The sequence below is a fragment of the Crocodylus siamensis genome, chromosome 2 (genome assembly GCF_052110815.1).
Source record: "Crocodylus siamensis isolate JL-2025a chromosome 2, ASM5211081v1, whole genome shotgun sequence".
NCBI classification, from domain to species: Eukaryota; Metazoa; Chordata; order Crocodylia; family Crocodylidae; genus Crocodylus; species Crocodylus siamensis.
The window spans coordinates 36,083,276-36,105,536 of record NC_143396.1 but is presented as its reverse complement, the minus strand read 5'-3'; the positions used below and the strand labels follow the sequence as shown (position 1 = coordinate 36,105,536).

The following is a 22,261-nucleotide window of genomic DNA, read 5'->3' as shown; positions in this document are numbered from 1 at the left end:
ACACAGCTTTAAATGTTTTTTCTACATACCTCTAGGTAGCAGGTGGTCCATGAATGCTGTGATGTTGAGGCACATAGAGTGTCCCACAGAAGCATGGGAGGCTCCCCAGCGTGCAGGGCAGCAGATTGGGAAGTGGAACAGAAGCACTCCCAGTCCACTTCTGGGTCCACCGGGGAGCATACTGGGGGGGCCCCCCTGCCTCCCCAGCTTTGCGACTGGTACTTTTTGGGTCTAGGGGGACACCCAGGGTCCCCCCATGGCTAATCACTAAGCCAGGGGGATGTGGGGGGCCCCCCCAGTACACTCCCTGGCAGACCCAGAAGTGGACTGGAAGTACTTCTGGTCCACTTCCAGGTTTGCCACCAAGCACATGGAGGGTCCCCCTCACTCCTGTGGGATGTTCCATCTGTCCCAGCCTTGCAGCATTCAGAAGCCACGCTGGTACCACAAGGTACATAGAAAAAACTTTTAAAGTTGTGTCTACGTCTGAATCTCTGATTCTCCGAATCAGCATCGACTCTTCAGATTCAGACTTGGCTGAATTGAACTGGGGACAGTGATCCAAATCAACAAATTGAATCACTGTCCCCGATTTGGGCCGAATCCAAATCGAATAGGACCTGCTTCGCACACCCCTAGTATATATATCTAGTCTTCATTTATATCAGAGTAAGACTATACTAGTGTAAATGTCACGTACTAACCCACTCAAAGTACTGAAATGGTTTAGTTCCATTTATTTAAGGACAATTTAACAATTTAAAAATATCTCTTTAAGGCAAATGCCAACCAAAAGCAGCATAAAAGAATTCCCTTTTACAGTTATATGAGTAAGAGCTATAAACTGGTATACTGAATAATTGAATTGGCATTTCCTTTTATTGAGTACTGGTTTCAGCATCAGATCAATACAACTTTTGGCTTTTGAGAGTTTAGGAAACCTTAAAATTTACCAGGCCATATCCTGGTGTCTTCAATATTTTTTTTATGTAGGCAAAATTCCCATTGACGTTAGCAGAATTTGACAGAGTAAGGAGCGAGTAAAAAATTTAGTGCTTAGCGTGAGTGAATAATACCCTATGTCTATAATGATTCATTTATTTTTTTTTCTTTTTTCTTGTTTTTACCTTTTACTGTTGATTTATAGGCTTTTTGATGCTGTTTCACTGTGTTCTGAGATATACCATAGAAAGTATCAAATGTTGTAATACTGACAGTAGAAAAGATAAATGTAACTGTTTTCTCTGCAATGCTGTTTGCTTGCAGCATCTACCTGCCTGTAACTGAATAGTACTCAATACACTTCATAATATTTTGAAAAAGAGACTATAATTAATTCTATCCATACAACAGCCTTTAAGTGTTGTCCCTGATTTCTGCCCTCTGAGTTCTGTAGTCTACTAAATTTATGACTGGCTCAGACAAACGGTAATTGAAAGCACAAATGTGTGATATAGTTCCTTATGATTTATTGGCATAATTGAGTTATGGAGAATCCAAGTGTCACTGATTCCATATATAGTTGAATTATGGAGTATCTCATTCTTTAGTCTTTTACTAGGTTGTCTAGTTAAATCAACTAGCCAGTTTGGTCAAATCAAATATTGTCCAAGAGAGAACATGTTCTAGAAGAAACTAGTTCCATAACTTGGAGCTGTGGGCCTGCTTCACCTTATACATGACACACAGGGCCTTAATAGATGTTTGTAGGCCAGTGCCTTCCTAAACAAAGAGATCTGAGGAGGACAGATTCTAGGCTTCTTTAGGTGGTAAAGAAACCCTGAGTAGCTGACCTTTTATGGTATTTGATATTAATTGTGTGGGACTGTTGCAGTCTGCTCCCCGTAGTTGGAAATGATTGAAATCTCCAGCATCACTCTAGCTGGGGCTTGCTGCTTGTACTTCTTGGTTTTCACTTGGATTGTGGAGGAGGAATCTTTAGCCACCTAGGCCAGGTACAGACACTACACTTTTACAGGTATAAGCTATCAGAAACTGGTCTATATCCAGAAGTTTGGCCCACAAAACCAATCTATACCCATAATGAACAGAAGTTCAGCACACGTAGACCGGTTTAAAAATGTTGGAACTCAGTCTAAGAGTCGCCCCCCAACCAAAGGGCAAAAAATAAATAGTGAACTGAATACAGAGCCAAGGTTATTTACTCCTCTAAGCAGAGGGAGACAGACTCACAGAGCTACTTACTAATACCTGCCTACTCAGGGCAGAGCAGTGATGCATAGTCCAGGCCCAAATGTATTGTATCTGCAACCTACATTGAGATGCTTTTCAGGTAAAAGTGATATAGTACATGGTAATTTTAAATTGCTATGATATTCTTATTTAGTAATGCTTTTTTTTCTCTCCTGTGTAGTATTCAAACTTAGAACTAGATTAGATTTTTACTCCCATGGAGTATCTTACACCATGATTTCAGGTATGTCTATGCTGCTGACTGTAATGGAGAATTGGCGTTAACTTTGTCTGAGCTGGTAGGATAAATTAGCCTATCAGGAGCTCTGAGCTGCCATGATATCTGGTTCTCAAGCTTATTTGTTTAAAGCCAGCTTGGGCATCCATATGCTATGTTGCAGTTTGAGTGTGGATGTATTCTTGGTCCCAGCAATTTCATTGACTGTACTTGCGTTGCATAAGGCTGTTCTGTGCAAGTAAAAATAGTACAAGTCTGTGTACAGCTGTGGCAAAGTGAGGAACTCCCTGACTAGCCACAGTGCTAGTTTCCTCACCTGCCTCTGGGCAGGCCGCTCACCTGTCTCACCAGCCATGCCTTGATGAAACATAATCGAGGTGTTAATTAGGTGGGAGGCTGCCCATTGAGTGCCCTGTTCTCCTGGGCCTATGTATGCAGCTCCAACCACACCTATACCTCATCCCAAGCCTTGCAGATGTTCCCAAAAGCTGAGCTCTGCTCTGGCCTGAGGCTGGGCTCAACTCATCTCAGTGTTAGGGCTCTTACTTCTACCTGGCTGTGGGCCACACTCATACCACCTCCTTCTCACTAAGGTGTCTCCCACTCTACTGCGTCTCACACGGTTTCTCTCATACTGCCCCTTTGCGGGGCCACTCTCATACCACCCCTTCTTCTCTCAGGGCCACACTCACTCTGTCCTTGCCCAAAGTGTCCTGGGGCTTGTTTCCCTGCACTCTGTGGCCAGAAAGTGTGTGGCCTCTTGGGCCTCTCCTGTCACCCTCATCCAAGTGAATGCTGGGCGGTTAGCAGAACACTGAATTGACTATGCCCCTAGTCCCTCACTGGGTTGCTCACCCAGCTGCTCTAAATTAGGGCTCCTGACTCACCCCCATTGTTTCCCCTTAGCACTTCTTCAGCTGCCTCACCCAATAGGCCTCTTGCCCTCTTGTGGTCTCAGGCGCCCAAAAGCTTACCTGGACCTAACCTGGCTCCCATGCTAGCAGGGCCTACCCTCAAACCCCGTTGCTCACCAGGGCACACTTCATGCCCTTTCCTCACAGGGCCTCATAATTCACCCCTCTCCTTGGGCTCTGAGTCCCTCATTCTCACTAGGCTCCTTGCCCTACATACATGTACAGTTGGGCTCCTAGGCTCTGGGCTAGGCTCTCCAGGTCTCCCAACTGTCACACCAGTGTAGGCTGTCTGGTGCCCCACTGCACGCTACTCTACACCTCCACCTCCACCGAGGCCCATACTCTGTCAACACACACCCTCAAGTGGCCCTCACCAGTGTGTCTGGCCCACCACTCTCACTCCTTGGGGTTTTGAACCCCACGCAGGCTCAAGTGGTCACAACTGTGCCTGGTCCCACTCTTGCTCCTTGGGGTCTTGTATCCCACATTGGCTCAGATGGCCGCAGCCGTGCCTAGCCCCACAACTACCTCTGATATTAAATGACCCACCTGAAGATGTGGGCTGGGGTTTAGGTGCCCCTACTTGCCTTTCACCAGGGTGGTAACTGGCCTGGCATTTCTGGGGGGTGCTACTCCACCACAAACAGCCCCACCAGGCCACCCATCCCCCGCAGGGTGCAGTTTTAGGTCATACTCAGGACCAAGGGTGCCAAAGGTCCCATAGGGCTTGAGTCTCCCAGGGCAGGGGTGCAAGCCACAGTGATGCCCAAGGAGCACATGATGTTTTGCATCTTGCCAGGGGCTTGGGCTCAAGACACAAGCAGGCACTGGTTGAGATGGCTGAAGCCTGGACTAAGAAGTGGTAGAGACTGCTGGAGCAAAGAGGGCTAAGGTGATAGCCTGAGAGGGGCAGAAGCCAGGGCCATGGTGCCAAAGCCCAAGAGGGGTGAGACAGGGGCTGGAGTCTAGAATCGAGGTCTGATGCACTAGGACTACACTAAGGGACGTTACTGTAGTGTAAAGTATTTCAGTTGATGCTTTTTCTTCAGAAAATAAAAATAAAACTCTTTAAATACATTTTGGAGCAGAACATGAAAAATAAATATCAGCAGCAATGCTGAGGCAAGTTGCAGTTCTAAACACTAGTTTTCATTTAAATTATTCTTTTGTAGAAAATGCTTTTCTGTCATCTACTTTAAAAGCCTGTTTTTTTACATCGTTTTTTGCCAAAACACTACAAAATAGGGATCTCTTTCTTGTTCAAAGATTATATCTCCAGAAGGCTTTTTATCAAGAACAAATGCCACATACTTTAACTTCTGTTAGAGTGTTTATTTAAGTTTTTGTTGGTATATATATAACCTATATGTTTCATTATTCCTTACAAAAATTGCAGCCAGAAGATCTTCTAAATACTATAAAGAAAAATGGATTTACTGATTTTTTCCCCTCCTATTTCCAACTTATTTTATAGTCTGATGCTTCAGAAAAGTTGTTCTTTGTTTTTAGAAGCATGTTATCTGCAGGAGGCCCTCTGCATGTATTAACTGGTTAAACCAATTAGGTAAGATTCATCTTCTTGATTTGTAGTGCTGCCCCACTCTCCAAGTCTGGGCACTTTTCAGGGACTGGATTCCTTCTGCCTCCCTCACACTGGGATTGGGTCCTGGGGGTCCAGCGCTACCCTCTCCCAACCTCTGTATTCTGGGATTGGGCCCTGGAACCCACCCCTACTCAACTCTGTGTGCTGGATCCAGTGCACAGGGCCCGAGGGCTCCCTCCGGTCTAGAGATTTGGCAGCAAGGGAGCAGTGCCACCACTCTCCTGATGCCAATTTCTGGATCCATGGGGAACCCAGTGGGCCAGATGACACAATGACATCGGCTGGATTTAGCCTACAGGCCAGAGGTTGAGCACTCCTGTTAGAAAGCAGATTTAAGGACACCAGCACTATCCACCCTTGCTTATGTTAGCTTATTGGGGAAAAATAGTTACACTAAGGAAAACTGAAGTCTGCTGTGTCCCATTAACTGCTTCATATTTGCCTCTTGTGGTTCTTACAAGCTAAAAAAAAGGCAGGGGGAGGAGGGCAAAATGTGAGGCACTAAAATTGCAGAAATTATCTGTTTTGGGCAGTACTATTATTAGGGAAGTACAAATGACAGTGGGTAGTCTTCTCTGCACATTGCCATCTGTGCATTGTAAATCTGGCTATTATTTTCACTGTCAGTCCTTCTATTTTATTTATTCTGATATAGAATTTCAGTGAAAGGTTGGATGACCATCTCATTCAAGTAAGGAAGAGGCTGAGCTGCATGGATGTGATTTAGATGTAACTTGGTTTTTACTAACTTCTGTCTCCATATTTGCAGAGCCACCTAATTTAATTGCAGATTGGTTTATTGAAATCTAGCTTTCCCAGAATGTATGGCCTGTTGCTAAACATCAAGTCGCATTGTCTTCAGGTGGAATTTAATCTATTCTCAATGGCAAACCTATAGGAATAATAATCTCAGCTAGATACAAAATTCTAATTTGCATCCAATCACTGCTTGGTTCATCCTACTTTGATTTGTACTGAATGAAAAAATGTCACTATGCTCTTGTTTGAAGATTTTTTCTTTTAGGTTTTACTCTAAGGAGATTAAGTAAATATGTAGAGATAGAAATAAATGACATACTTTTAAATATCCATTTTATTCTCTATTCATACCTGTATAGAAATTTTCTTTCTCCCCGTTCCTTCCTTGGCAACTACACAAATAAACTTAAACATCTAGGTATTCAGCTTTTATTGACAATTGCTTTATGAGAATGTTAATTGCATCAAAACTTGTGTTTTACAGGGTTTTTTATAGCTTTGCCTTTATACTTCTTCTCCCTTTGAATTTCATTTTACTGTCTAATTAAGAGTTTATACCATACAGTATGTAATATGCACTTTAATTTAATATTGCTTTTTCTATACAGGACATATTAATTGGAATATAAATAATTTGTGCACTCTAATCCGAGCTCTGTTTCTATTCATAGAGCCTCTTTTAGTAATTAGGTTACATTAGTAAGCTAATAAACAAGTTACAGAGACTGGATAATAGTTTAAAATTAGGTAAACTAGAACCACCTACCTTTTTTGGTTAACTGTTGTTCTCTTTCCTCCAGGATTCTTGCTTTTCTAAGTAAAACGATGGGACATTTTCTCCAGTCTAGAAACATAACTTGAGAAGAGATAAAGCAACTGAGATGATAAAGCAGATAAATCATTCAGAAATAACAATTCAGACACTCAGACACTATTCTGAGGTCCATGGGATTATCCAATGTCCACAGGAAATTGGTGAGCTTGATGCTTTTAGTCTGTTTTACAGAGTTGAAATCCTGTCTCTTCTAGTGAAATGAATTGCAAGAAAATCACTAAAAAGACCCATGGAGTGTCCTGATATTTTGTTGTTTCCAACCAGAGATGACTTTTCCGTCTCATATATTTAAGATTGTTTATCAAAAACAAGTTAGCGAGAAATGCAACCATGCTAGAACACTTAGGACAAATGCTCCACCCCCATTCTTCATTCCATACACGTTGAGAAGAAATGCTGTTCTATAGTGGCCATGCGCAAAGCAGGACTGACCTTACTGGACAATGTAAAATAAGACATAATCATGCATATTTGTAGCATCTACTTTTAAATAGACAAGGATTTCTTGTTTAATTACAATAATGATGTTTGGCAGACAAGTTTCTTTGGGTAAATCTGTTATCTTTTATTAGACCAACTCAAAGAGTGGGGAAAAAATTTCTTAGTAAGCTTTTGAGTTTAAAAACCTTTAGTCAGACTGAGGAAGCATCTGCAGTTGGTGTGTGCTCTTGCTGGATGGAATGAATAGTAAAGAAGCCAGAGGCTGGTATGCATGCAAGGAAGTCAGTCAGTGAAGATGTATATTGATGAGTCAGTGGGTGAGAGACAGGCTGGGGGGGCGAGCTGGGAGGGGGGTGAAAGTAGCAGGTAAATAGTGGAGAGGTACCTGGGAAGTCAGATGTCAGGTAGATTATAGTGTATCATAAATCCAGTGTCTATATTGAGTCAATGATTTTTTGTATCCAGGAGATTGATGAAGTGAAGTTCACAGGCTTGTCTGTGAAAAGTGCTTTGTAAATTCCTTTTGAGAATTAGAGAGATTGGAGTGACAGTGGTTATCTTGTGAGAAATGTGCACCCACTGGGTATTCTTGTCTTTAATAGATTCCCAGTGTGCATTCATTCTGGTGTGCAGTTGTTGTTTGGTCTCTCTTATGTATTTTCCATCAGGGCATTTGATGCACTCGATGAGATGTATTAAATTTCTGGAGGTATAGCTGTAAGATCCAGGAATGGTGATGGATCTGTTGTGGGATGTAGGAATTATGGGGGTGGTGGAGATGTGTTGACAGGTTTTGCATTTCTTATCATGGCATGATCTGGATCCTTTCAGTATGTTTTGGGTCATAGGAAGTTTGCTTCTGGTGATGAGGTTAGTGAGGTTCGGTGCTTGTTTGAAGGCTAGGATGGGTGGTTCTGGGAAGAGCTCTTTAAGAATTGGGTCTCCTTCTAGTATGTGTTGCAACTGTTTGAGGATTTTCTGTAAATGTTCGAGGGAGGGGTGATATATCATAAACAGTGGTGTGTGATTTGTGGCGCAGTTTCTTTCTGTTTCCTTCTATACTGCAGCAATTCCTCATGTGGTATCTGGGTGGATCATTCAAACATGCAGTCTGTCGCTCTAGAGGAGTGTCCTTGTTGAGTGAAAGCCTTTTAAGGTTTGTGAGGTGGCAATCCCAGGTGTTCTCTTCAGTGCAAATTCAGTGGTATCTGAGGGCTTGGCTGTATATATTACAGCTTTCTTGGTCTGTTTTGGGTGATTGCTGGTTCTGTGCAGATATGTATGTTGGTCCATGGGTTTCTTGTATAACGTGGTTTGTATTTTACCATTCTGGATACTGATCATCATGACTAAAAGGGAAATGTTGATGCTGGAGTATTCAAGAGATAGTTGGATGGAGGGGTGATGATTGTTGAATTTCTGATGGAACTTAATTGAAGAATGTAAATTTTCAGTCCAAATGATAAAGAGGTCATTGATATATCTTAAGTATAGTGAGGTTTTGATGGTTCAGTCTTTGAGGAATTCTTCTTCCAGGTGTCTCATAAAAAGGTTGACATACTGTAGGGCCATTTTGGTGCCCATAGCTGTGCCCATGGTCTGGAGGAAGTATTGGTTAATAAAGGTGAAATTGTTGTATGTGAGGATGAAGTGTATAAGGTCTGTAACATCTTTGGGTCTATTGTCATCTTGCTCTTGTAGGTATGTAAGGCAGGTTTGGATGCCATCCCAGTGTGTGGTGTTGGTATATAAGTTGGTAATATCCATGGTGGCTAGGAGAGTGTTGCTGGGAGGGTGATTTATGTTTTTAAGTTTTCATAAAAAGTCTGTAGTGTCTTGGACAAAACTCACTCTTTGGGTGACAAGCGGTTTTAGGATTAATTCAATGAAACCTGATATTTCCTCAGTTAGGGTTCTTTGGTTGGATAAATAGGTCTGCCAGGGTTCCCTTTTTTTGTGGATTTTAGGGAACATGTAAAAAGTCCCAGGGTTAGGCAGTGGGGGATCAAGGTCTAGTTTTTCCTGTAGTTCCGATGGAAATGATTTGATGGTATTTTTGAGTTTCAGGGTGAAAAGGGGAGTAGCATCTTCTGTAGTTCTTTGTAGTAGGTGATGGTAGAGAGTTGTCTATTGGCTTCTTTTATGTAGTCTTTGTGGTTAAGGATGACTATGGCTGCTTCTTTATCTGCTGGTTTTATTATTTGGTGGTTGGATCTTAGAGATTCTATGGCCTTTCTCTCTGATAGATGCTTCCTCAGCCTGACAAAGGGTTTTTAAACTCAAAAGCTTGCTAAGAATTTTTTTCCCAAGTATTTGAATTGGTTTCATAACCTTGTCTGCCTATATCCTTAGACCAATAAAACAACAACCTATACCCCTGTAATAGTGATATTTAGAATTTGTTCCAGGGTGTAACTATGCAACCAAGCAAAATCTGCACTAAATTACAATTATTGCACGTTCACTATGGACCATGTCACACATTACCCTTAGGATACACTAGTTGCATTTAAAACATAAGTGTGTTCCCATTCATGTAGAAAAACATATCAAGTAGTATTGTAGCAAAGATACAACTTTGTGCAGGAGGAGTATCTTATGATTTATATTAAACTGTGCATTCAGCTATGGTCAGACTGTTCCACAGAGATCATATGAATTCAGAATCTCAGTGTAGTCCGGGGACTGTGGTCAAGGCTCAGAAATTGGAGGTTTATAATACCGTAGGTCCAAAATCCAAGCTGAGATCAAAGTACAAAGTGTTGCTCTGAGTCCAGGGATTTGTGCCAGGAGATCAAGCTTGATTCATTGTCAAGGCCAGGCCAGAGGTCAGGAGCTGAGAAATCTACATGCAGGATGAGTGAGATATGGGGGTCCAGTGCTGAAGGGTTTGAGGCAGAGGCAGGAGCTGGGATACTTGAATTAGGTATAGAGGCACTGGAAGTCATTTCAGAGACAAGGCCCTGCATGAAGTGGGAGAGTTTATAGCCTTCACACTAGGGCCTTGTGACTCCCATTGGTTCCCCTAGGTCAACTGATCCCCCGTTGGGAACCTGTAGGAGGCCCTCGAATGGGCTGGGTCCAGCACCCTGCAAACTACTTCTTGGGGGTACAGCTTAGGCCTCTTCCCATGAGGCTAAAAGACACAGGTTTGAGCCCCAGAGATCCTGACAGTAATGGATTATGAATCATAGAGGTAGTGAGTATCAAAATTATTTTCTCACACTACTAAAATATGCAGCCTAGAGGTGCCATTTCTTGTTTCTCTAATCTTAATCATTATCCATGAATACCTATAATCTCCAAGCATTCCAGGTAAAATAAGAAAAGATAAATGCAAGTTTGTAATAGCTTGCCTTTATAATAATTGAAAAAAAAAACATTTTTGCAGCATTTTTGCATCAGTATTGAGGTATCAGGGCCATAATTATAGGTCCCAGAACTAGAAATGGGCAAGATTTACTAACACAGTTAGTAACACAGTTTCAAGTTAAATTAAATATTTTTCAAATTCATGTAAGTTTTGGAAAGTTGTTTTGTTTGGGTATAAAAATGAAATAATTCTGAAACAGTCCAAACATATGTTATGTTTCAATATCTTTGAAATTTAGAATAAAAATATTTTTTCCTATTTGATTTTATTTTTATTAAACTATTTTAAAGATGTAAAATAACTCAGGTGAAACAAAATATATTGAGGTATAAATGAAGTCCCCCCTCCGCAATTTGTTTATTTGTTATTTACGTGCTGAATTGAAAATTTGATTTAAAGAACAGCATTATCCATACTTTCCATATGTACTTCGAGGAGAACAGAACTTTTTTCACATTTAGGTCTCGCTGTAAGATACCTTTGTGAAATGTTTGATGATATGTCAAAATTGTTTAAAATGATCTCATCCCTCTCCTTCCAGTTGCCTTATAGCTCACTTGGTAGAGGTCTACAGTTTTGGAGCCAAATGTCATGAATTATTTCTCTTTACTGTGTGCATATCTTTAGCTCATGACTACCCATCAGCTGTCATATGGCAATAACTTTTAGTCAATGCAGGAATGTTTGATTGTTAAATGGAAGGTACTGTAAAGTGGTTCTATACAAGACCTAATGTGAAAGAGAGAGGTTTTTTAAAGTTACGATAATGAATAAAACTGTTGATGCATAGATAATGGTACAGCATGGATTTATATCTCTTAAAGGAGAAACATTTACATAGCTTCCTATCACTTATGTATCACTGATGACCTAGTAGATCTTCATTCATTTTAAAAATAAGTTACATATTTCATTATTGGTTATCAGTGTTATTATTATGCCAAATTACTGTAAATTACCTAATACTTTAAGGAAAAAATGTAGTGATTAATACTTTTATAGGAGCATTGGATTGGAAGTATCCTCCTAAACCATCAAGACTGGTACATTTGTAGGGAACCATATTTTTCAAAAGTGCAAAAGAACATCCATTCTGGCCCCTCCATATCATAGCTACAAAACACCTGGTAAAATATAACTGATAGCAGACCAATGAAAGAAGGAAGGCAGGACAAAGGCACCACCAATATGGAATTTGTTAAGGAAAATATGCTTAGGTGAGCTGATTTAGTGAGCCATATCTGAGTTAGTGGGTAAAGCCCTACAGAGGAAGAATGAAGAGAAACCCATGAAGCCTTTGCAATCTGACCTGTGGGGAAATTCTTGTCTGATGACAAATCTGGTTTGACACTGACTGCAAGGCCCAAAAACCAGACATCTGAGATGTTTTTCAGAAGAAGGTGATTAGGAAGAGTCAGCATGAATTCACCAAAGGCAAGGCATGCCTGACCAACCTGGTTGCCTCCTACAGTGAGATAACTGTCTCTGTGAATGCAAGGAGACCAGTGGATATGATATTCCTTGACTTTAGCAAAGGTTTTGGAACTGTGTCCCACAACATTCCCATAACATTCTCACAATCAGGCTAAAGAAGTTGGATGAATGGATTGTAAGGTGGATAGATAACTGGCTGGAACAGGCTCAGAGTGTAGAAGTTAATGGCTCAATGTGTAGTTGGCAGCCAGTATCAAGTGGAGTACCCCAGGGGTCAGTTCTGGTCCTGGTTTTGTTTAATATTTTAATCAGTGACATGGAAGATGGGATGGAGTGCACCCAGCAAGTTTGCAGATGACACCAAGCTGAGAGGAGTAGTAGGTACACTGGAGGGTAAGGCTAGAATTCAGAGAACTTGACAATTGTAGTATTGGACCAAAGAAATCTCATGAGGGTCAACAAGGACAAGTGCAAAGTCCTGCACATGGGATGGAACAATCCCATGCACCGGTACAGGCTGGGGACCAATTGGCTAAGCAGCTCTACAGAAAAGGACCTGTTAGTTACAGTGAACAGTCCACAGAATATGAGCCAACAGTGTGCCCTTGTTGTGAAGAAGGCTAATGGCATATTGAACTGCTTTTAGGAGAACTGCCAGTAGATTGAGTAAATGATTCTTCTAGGGCTGTGCAAAGCTTTGGTCCCTGATTTGATTCAGTGGAGATTCAGCCCAGTTTGGTGCCTGAATTGCTGAATCAAATCAGGAGACCCTTTAATGTCTTCAAATTGAATCAGAACCCTCTGAATTGATTTGGAGAGATTTAGAAAGATTTGGTGATTCAGATATAGACACAGGTTTAAATGTTTTTTCCACATACCTCAAGGTACCAGGCAGCTTGTGAATGCTAAGATGCTGGGGCAGATGGAGCATCCCATGGGAGCATGGTTGGGGGGGAGAGTGTCCCAGTGCTCTTGGCAACAAACCAGGAAGTATACCGGAAGCACTTTCAGTCCACTTCTGGGTCTTCTGGGGAGCATGCAGGGGGACTCACCTGTGCCCCTCCCTGGCTCTGCAACTGGTGGCTCCTGGGTCTGGGGGACACCTGGGTCTCCCCACAGCTGATCACTGAGCTACAGGAGGGCCCCTCAGCACACTCAGCAGCAGACCTGGAAGTGGACCCAAAGTACGTTCAGTCCACTTCGGGGTTCACCGCCAAGCATGGGGTGGTGGTGATTCTGTGGGATGCTTCATCCACCTCAGCATCACAGTGTTCACGAGCCATGTCAAGTACTTTAAGGTATGTAGAAAAAGCATTTAAAGCTGTGTCTATGGCCAAATCTCTCATTCTCCGAATAAGCATCAAATCTTCAGATTCAGATTTGGCCAAATTGAATTTGGGACAGTGATCCTAATCAACAGATCGAAACACTGTCCCTGATTCAGGCTGAATCCAAATCAAATATGGCCTGCTTCACATACCCCTAGATTCTTCCTCTTTATTTGGCATTGGTGGGGCCACATCTGGAATACTGTGTCCAGTTTTTGGCCCCCCCAATACAGAAAGTATGTAGACAAATTGGAGTGAGTCCTGCAGAGGGCAACAGAAATGGTGAGGGGGCTGGGGCACATGACTTATGAGGAGAGGTTGAGGGAACTGGGCTTATTTAGTTTGGAGAAGAGAAGACTGAGGGGGGATTTAATAGCAGCCTTTAACTACTTGAAGGGTGCTTCCAAAAAAGGATGGAGCTAGACTGTTGTCCCTGGTTGCAGATGACAACACAAAGAGCAATGTTCTCAAGTTGCAGCAAGGGAAATTTAGGTTACAAATTAGGAAAAACTTTCTCATTAGGATGGTGCCAAAATGCTGGAACAGGTTATCCAGAGAGGTTGTGGACTTTCCATCCTTGGAGTTTTTTAAGACAAAGCCCTGGCTGGGATGATCTAGTTGGGGATGGTTGGTTTTGCTTTGAACAGGTGATTGTACTGTATGACCTCCTAAGGTCATATTGTCCTCCAACCCTACTTTTCTATTATTCTATGATATAGGAGCACCAAAACAGAAGTGAGTCTTATACTTTGCTGCAGTCAGTGTTCTTTGCTTTAGAGGAAGGTGGGGAAAGAACAAAAGCTAAAAATATATAGTATTCATAGGGGAAATACATTTCTTTGTGGCCCTAGCAGAAAACCAGGAAAAGCCTGAAGGATAGGATACATACCTTAGCTGCAAACAATCTGCACAGCAGTCAAGTTTCCTCTCAACGTCCTCAGGAAGATATCAGACATAAGGAGCCAGAGTCTGGATACTTCTTCTAACATGCCCTACCATGTTGTCCTTTCTCTGAACTGATCATATTCCATTATGAAAGAACTGATTTTTCTTGCCCCCAGGCAGGTCAGAGATGCAGCCCTCTGGTGATTCGAAAAATGTGGAGCTTAAACTTGATCAGAACAAGTTTGTACCTACCAAATCCTGTACCAATCTTGCCTTTCAGCTTACATATATCTTCTCCTTCCCTGATAATATTCACATACTAAAGATATTTATAAAGAGCAATTATATCCCTCTCAACATTTGTTCTGGTAAGCTAAATGAGCAAAGCTCTTGTAAAATGTCTCATAAAATAGGTAGCAATTTCTCTAATCATCCTAATAGTCCTTTGTTATACATGTTCCAGTTTAAATTAATCTTTGTTTTTTAACATAGGTGACCAGAATGTTACACAGTAGTCCAAATGGAGTATTAATAGTGGCCTATAGAATACTACTGATACAGTCATGTCTCTGCTGAAAAAATTCTGCTTATTACACCTTCGATCCGCATTGGCTTTTCAGAACTGAGTTACCTGATGGTTCATGATATTCCTAGAATCTGTAAATATACCCAGATCGCTCTCCTTCCATCACCTTCAGACTATGAACCCCCTCCATGTTACAGCAAAAGTATTAAGTCCTAAGCATGAATGCTGTGTGGCCCTGGTGGGTGGGGAGGCATGGCGAGCTCTGGCAGGCAGTGGTGGCATGGTTGGCGGTAGGAATGTGGTGTTGCTGCAGGCAGCCGCGGCACTGTTGGCGGTAGAGGGGGTGGGGAGGTGGTGAGCACTGACCAGTGGTTGGCGACCATCCACAGATGCTGCCGGCAGTGTCAGCAGTGGCCACTGGTGATCACAGACTGCCTGCAGATGCTGCTGGCAGTGTCAGCAACGGGGGGGAGAGAGGGGTGGGGAGTGGCGACCACCCACACATGCTGCCGGCAGTATCAGTGGCACCTTTTTGTACAGGGTGCACTGCCACACTCAGGGGGTGCATATGCACCCGCATGCACCCTCTACATGTTGCCAGTGGTCCTAAGTGTATGAATTTGCCTTTCATGGCTGTGTTTATCTAAATCCAAGATTACTCTGAATTTAAGATGAACCCCCAATAATTATATTCTCTACATGGAAAAAATATGAATTTGTTATTATTTTCCATGTATAGAATTCAAATATTGGAGGGTCATCTTAAATTTCCTCCCCCTGCTGTTGCTGGGGAAAGGCTGTTGGGGGACTGGTGGTTGGGGAGGCTGTAAAGTGGGTAGGTGGTAGGGGAGGTAGGAGTAGGGGGAGAGGTGGTGGAGTAGACAGTGGCGAGGCAGGTGGTGCAAAATGCAGTAGGGGGAATAGGATACATTGTTGTGAAGAAGGCTAATGGCATACTGAACTGCATTGGTAGGAGAATTGCCAGTAGGGGAATGCAGTAGGGGGAAATGTAGAAGGGAGGCAGTGGGGGTATCAAGCTGCCTGACCTCTCTACTTTGCCCCCCACACTTTGCTCCCTGCCACTTGGCCCACCCAGCCCTCCTGCTTATACCCTATTCCTATCCCGTACCATCTTTCCCCCACCCTTCAAGCTGCCCTTCACTATCTCTCACCCTGCTGCCCCTGCCTCCTTGCTTGCCTGCCCCCCTCTGGTTTTGGTATGACCCTGGCCCCACTCCAGCCTGCAGCAAGACGCACATATTTGCTTCAATTGTAGCTCAGCATGGCTGTGGCAGTGATGGCAGCAGCACCAGCCTTGGGGGTAGGTGAGGGAGAGGGGAGGGACTTCAGGGCTGAGGAGAAGGCAGAGGGGATGATCAAGGGGCAGAGTGGCAGAGGGGTCAAGCAGCAGCTGCAGCTCTAGCCCTGGCTCCAGGTTTGGGGCCAGAGCTGAACTCACAGACACCTCAGTTGCCTGCCTCCTGTTGCCTTATGCTCAAATCCAAGACAAGGGGCTTTTTTCTTGGTTAAATGTATTCAAGTAAATACCATATTTAATTTCATATAATTTGTATAGGATAATAATTTTTTTACAGGATAACTCTTTTTGTAGGATTCTATATTGGTGATACCTCTGAACTTTGTGCCATCCACAAATTTAAGAGTAGGCGTCTAGTTTTTATACAAGGTCACTAATGAAAAAATTGAACAAGATGGAATGCTAAGGAAAACCACTAATAACCCCTCTCCATCCGATAACTCCCCATTGTAATTGCCCTTTACCCAGCTCCTTATAGTATTGCTCTTGATCTTCTCCATTGTACTTAATGATATTGCCTGATACTTCAGCTGTTTTCTTTACATATACATAATTAGGTCCATTGCATTATTTTTATTTGAGATATTGATCAGCCTGCCATAGAAGGATATTAACTTGGTCTGAGGTTATCTTTGTTTGTTACATTTTGCACCATTTTCCTTTTGGCTCCATATACCTGATTATTCTTTCCTTCGGTATCTGTTCTAAAACTTTACATAGTATTGAACTTAGATTAAATGGCCTGTAATTTCTTAGGTTACCTTTTTTCCCTTTGAATACGAGCACTGTACTTGTTCCTTTACAATTCATAGCATATTATCCCCAAACTGACAGATTCATTGAATATTTGCATGATAAGACTTCTGTTTTATGTACTGGTTCTTTAAATATTCCCTGATGAAGATTACCTAGGACCCCTGATTTCATCATGGTGAACAATTTAAATTTGGTTTCCACCTCAGTTGTGGTCATTACCATATACTTATTCTGATTATAATGATAGGATTAATATTATCCTCATATGCCTTTGTCCTTATTGAAGACTGAGGCAAAGTATTTGTTTAATATTTGGCCAGTGCTTTGATTAAGGGTATATTGGTCCCGATTTGTCCTTCAGAGTTGTTTTTTTAATTTATTTTTATTTATTTCTGTGACTGAAGAACCCCTTTTTCCCTTCTTAATTTTGATTCTCTTTGTAAGGGACAGTTCAGCTAAGCTTCTGGCCATTCTTACTTTATTATTATGCTTTGTGACCTCTAGAAGATAATTCCCTTACTAATCAATCTCTTTTCCCATTCCTTAGAGTCTCTGCTTACTCTTACTATCCACTTTTAAGTATTTGTTCATCAAAATAGTTCTGTATCCCTTCTCTCCCAATTTTCTTGCTTGGGGATTTATATTGTATTTGCACTTTGACTTAAAGTAATTCCAGGCCTCATTTGCATTTATGTTTTTGAGCTCCTGAGTCCAGCAAATCTCTAATTTCATTAGTCTCTCAGTTTTTCCTTGTGAGTTCAGTATCCTTGTTAATATTCTTATTCTTGTGTATTCTGCTGACCAAATTGAAATCAGCTCATGGTCACTGGATCCAAGATTATTTTCCATAATTTTGTATATGTTTTATTAATCTTTTACTGATCTTTTATAAGTTCCTCACTAATTACACAAACTTAATATAAAATAGCATTGCCTTTTGTTGGTATAGGAGCCATTTTATAAAGAAATCTATCAGCTCCCTTAGGTAAGAATATCTGAACTTATTGTCAGAATTTGTTACCTAATTGATATATCTAAGAAGTTAAAATGTTCTATAATATATAATTTCCACAATTATTAATTTCATCTATAATATAATAATGACCTCTCTATACATCGAAGTCTGTGCTTAGGGACAAACTCCAAGGAAGATTGAAACTATTTATCTATCTACATATTCTGAAGGATAGGGGTTATTGATCATTGTTTTAAAGTAAAGTCTACTCATAAGTGCTCTATTATTATGTGCATGCATGTATACTCACCAGAGCGTAGGTTGTAGTCATGTTGGTCTATGGACATAGGCAGATAAGGTTCTTTGGGTAAATCTAATATCTTTTATTAGACCAACTTAAATAGTTGGAAAAATTCTTCTTTGCAAGCTTTTGGGTACAGATATCCTTCATCAGGCTGAGGAAACATCTGCAGTTGGTCTGTGATCTTTCTGGATAGAATAGTAAAGCAGCCAGAGGTCCGTATGTATACGACAAAGACAGTCAGTGCCTATCCAGTCTCCTTTTGAAGGCGAGAGCACCACCTCTCTGGGAAGCCTATTCCAGGCTCTGGCCACCCTTACAGTGAAGTAGTTCTTCCTAATATCTACCTTAAACCTATCTTCCCTCAGCTTCTCGCCATTGTTCCTGGTGGCTCCAAGGGGAGCCCTGGGGAACAGACTTTCCCTGACTTGCTGCTGGTGGCCCCTGATAAGGTTGTAGGCAGCCAGTAAGATCCCCCCTCAGGATTCAGGTCCCTCAGCCTCTCCTCATAGGGCTAGCCATGGAGGCCCTCAACCATGCGAGTGGCCTCCTCTGGACCCTCTCCAGGTTCTCCACGTCCCTCTTGAAGTGCGATGCCCAGAACTGGACACAGTACTTCAGCTGCGGCCTGACCAGCACCGCATAGAGGGGGAGCAAGACCTGTCTGGACCTGTTAGTGATGCCCCTGTTGATGTATGACAGGGTGCGGTTGGCTCTGCCTATTGCTTCATCGCATTGGCGACTCACATTCATCCTGGAGTCAATCCTGACTCCAAGATTGCTCTCTGCCTCTGTGCTGCTGAGAGGGTCAGCCCCTAACCTATAACCATAATGCTGGTTCCCTCTCCCCAGGTGCAGCACCCTGCACTTGTCCTTGTTGAACCGCATCCTGTTCAGATCCGCCCACTTCTCCAACCTATCCAGGTCTGCCTGGATGTGGTCCCTGCCTGCCGGTGTATTCACTTTACCCCACAGCTTGGTGTCATCAGAGAACTTGAACAGGGTGCTCGCCACACCCTCATCCAGGCCGCTAATGAAGATTTTGAACAGCACCGGCCCAAGGACCAAGCCCTGGGGGACTCTGCTGCCCACACCCTCCCAGGCTGACTTCAACCCATCCACCACCACCCTCTGGGTGCGCCCCGAAGCCAGTTTGCCACCCATGTGACTCTGCATTCGTCAATGTCGCAGTCCCTCAGCTTGCCCACCAGAACTGGGTGGGACACTGTGTTGAAGGCCTTCTGGAAGTCCAAGAAGATGACATCGACTTCCTCCTTCCTATCTAAGCTCTTTGTTACCTGGTCATAGAAAGAGACCAGGTTAGTCAGGCAGGATTGGCCTTGCACGAACCTATGCTGGTTACCCCTCAACATCACTTCCCCTGCAGGGCTCTCACAAATGTGGCCCTTGATAATTTTTTCAAAGACCTTCCCCAGGATAGAAGTGAGGTTGATTGGCCTGTAGTTGCCAGGCTTTTCCTTCCTCCCTTTCTTGAAAATAGGGACCACATTGGCCCTTTTCAAGTCCTCAGGGACTTGGCCTGAGCACCGGGAGTCCTCGAACAGCTGTGCCAATGGCTCCATGATGACACTAGCCAATTCCCTCAGCACCCGTGGATGAAGATCATCCAGGCCCGCTGATTTGGATACATCTAAGCCCTCCAGGTAATCCTTAACTAGGTCTGAACTAACAGTCGGGGGACTCGCATCCTTCTTGGGCCTCTCTATGCTATCACCCGAGAGCATCCCATTGTCTGCAGACAGGCAAAGAGCTTGTTGAAGAGTTCTGACTTCTCTCGCGTGTCCGTCACCAACTGCCCTGCCCTGCCTTGTTAGGGGTCTAATGTTACCCTGAGACTTCTTCTTGCTACCTATATACTTGAAGAAGGACTTTTTGTTATCCTTAATCCCAGAAGCTAATCTAAGCTCCAGTGCTGCTTTCGCCTTCCTCACTAAATCCCTACAAGCTCGGGTCAGGGAGGTATACTCCTCCTTTGTCCCTGCCCCCTGCTTCCACTGCTAGTGCACTTTTTTTTCTTTGCCCTCAGGCCAGCCTGGATATCCGCGCAGAGCCATGAAGGTTTCTTGGACCTTTTTCCTGCTTTCCTGTGCAGAGGAATTGCGTCCTGCTGTGCCCAAAGGATAGCCTCCTTGAGGAAGGACCACCTTTCCTGGACCCCCATACTAGCTATCCCCTGGGCTCTGAGTGCCTCCCTGACTACTGTCCTGAGCACATCGAAGTTGGCTTTCCTAAAGTCAAGCATTTGCACTGTGCTAGTTACCCTCCCCACCTTTCTCTGAATAGCAAACTGGATCATTTCATGATCACTGTCCCCTAGCCTCCCTTGTACTAGCACATCCCCCACCAGGTCATCCCCAGAGGCTAACACCAGATCCAGTATGGTGTTTTCCCTAGTGGGGACGAGTACCTCCTGCACGAGGTGTAGGTCCTGTACGCACATCAGGAACCTTTGTGAGTGGCTAAGCCTGGCTGACTGCTCCTCCTAGTGGATGTCAGGGTAGTTCATATCACCCATGACCACAACATCCTTTGCATGCATGGCCTCCCCAAGCTGCCTGCAAAATTCCAGAACCAGCTCTTCCTCCTGATGTGGTGGACTGTAGTAAACCCCTACCACCAGATCCCTCTCCCCCTGCCCTCCTTGGAGCTTGACCCACAGGGTCTCAGTTAAGCCTTCCTCTGGTCCCATTTAGAAGGTGGAACTGGTATACTGTTCCCTAACATAGAGCGCAACCCCTCCCCCACCTTTTTGCCCTTCCTATCTCTTCTAAACAACCTATAGCCCTCTATGTCTACTGCCCAGTCAAATGTTTCATCCCACCACATCTACACTAGGCCAGTCAGGTCAATTTTACTACTTGCAAGCAGGAGAGCAAGCTCCTCCTGCTTGTTCCCCATGCTTCTTGCATTATAGTGCCAAAGAGTTTGCTTGGCTGAATTTTTTTGGATGAAGTGTCATTTGGATTAGACTGAAGTGTTATTTGGTGTTAGGATGCCTGTATCCATGGCCAAACCTTCATAGTTTTGGCTGCTCATGGCAACAGGTAGTAGTTATGAACAATCTACTAGATTGTCCCTTAATGCTTTTAGAGCTTTCAGTCTGCTATCTGGTCAATTTTGGTGTACTCCTGGATCCATACAGGAGTACACCAAAAATCCTATTGATTTTAAGAGAATTCTGTATAGCCAAAAATTTGGTCCGTGTGGTTGTAACATCAGGTCTATATTTGTATGACCTATGTCTTTTATAATAACATTAAATAATTGTTTTTCAACTTTATCCTTGGCTACTGTGGGAGAGATTTTTTTCTTTTATACAGTTTCAAAGTTTTTGCTAAATAAATACAAATCAATTGAATAGGGGAAAACCAAATATTTCTTTTCCAAACAAAAGCCTTTTTATAACTTAATTTTGGGACCTAAATGACAGCAATTGGTAAATATCATATACATATATTTACACAGTGAACATTAACCCATAACTAAGGTCACCCCTAAATAACACTATTTACAACATCGCAATACAACATTTCAGTCACAAAATATAAGGCACAAACATGAACAGTCTTAATAACATCATTCCCTTAATGTAGTCCTTGACCCATGGCAAGAGATAGTCCTCCTTCCAATGGGGTCTCTTGGGGGGTGTCCAGGAAGCACCAGGGGCCTCTCCCATTAAGGCCTTGACAAGGTTGGGGGCTGCTCACCCAGCCCCTTCTCTGGGTTTGCCTACCCCAAATGTCTTTCCCCTGTGGGACTCAATGGCCCAATGACTCATGCTGTCTCAGGTGGTGGTGGTCAGGGTGCACTTTGATGGGTTCTCCTCTGCTGGAGTGCCTCTCCAGGCCTCTCCTGTGCTGCTGGGCTCCTCACCACACTGTGCCCCACTCTGGGCACTGAGGCTCAGCTCCTCTCAGCTGCTGTACCACTGCTGCTGGTTCCTGGGTGTTGAGCCTCTTGCTGCAGAACCACTATTTCCCCGTGCCCTGGCTCGGCACTGAGGGCTCTCTTAGCACAGGCCGGGCCCTTCCGGCTCTGGCCAGCTGTCCTCACGCTGAACCAAAGCAGCCTCCACTACTCCCTGGCTCCCAAAGCTCGGGCCCGTGCACTGCCCTGCACACTGTGGGACCTGGCCGCTTGCTGGGAGATGGGGACTGAGCTGCCTCACTGTGGCCCCCCAAAGTCCTGCCAGGGTTGCAGGCTTAAGCCACCACTTGTGGCTGCCAAAGCCTAGGGTCTGTGCACCGAACTGTGCACCATGATGGGCCCGAGCAGTCTCACACCACTCCCAGGGCCCTGTCTCCGTGCACCATCCTTGTGTGCCATCAATAGCCCAAGCAGTCTTGTATTTGCTCCTAAGGCTGCTCCTCCAGTGGCAGTT

At 43.5% G+C, this 22,261-nt stretch overlaps 1 pseudogene; it reads right to left on the bottom strand.

Moving 5' to 3' along the window:
* LOC149870151 (uncharacterized) overlaps positions 1–8,750 on the bottom strand; it is a 36,006-nt pseudogene extending 27,256 nt beyond the window's left edge.
* Positions 8,751–22,261: the final 13,511 nt, after the last annotated feature.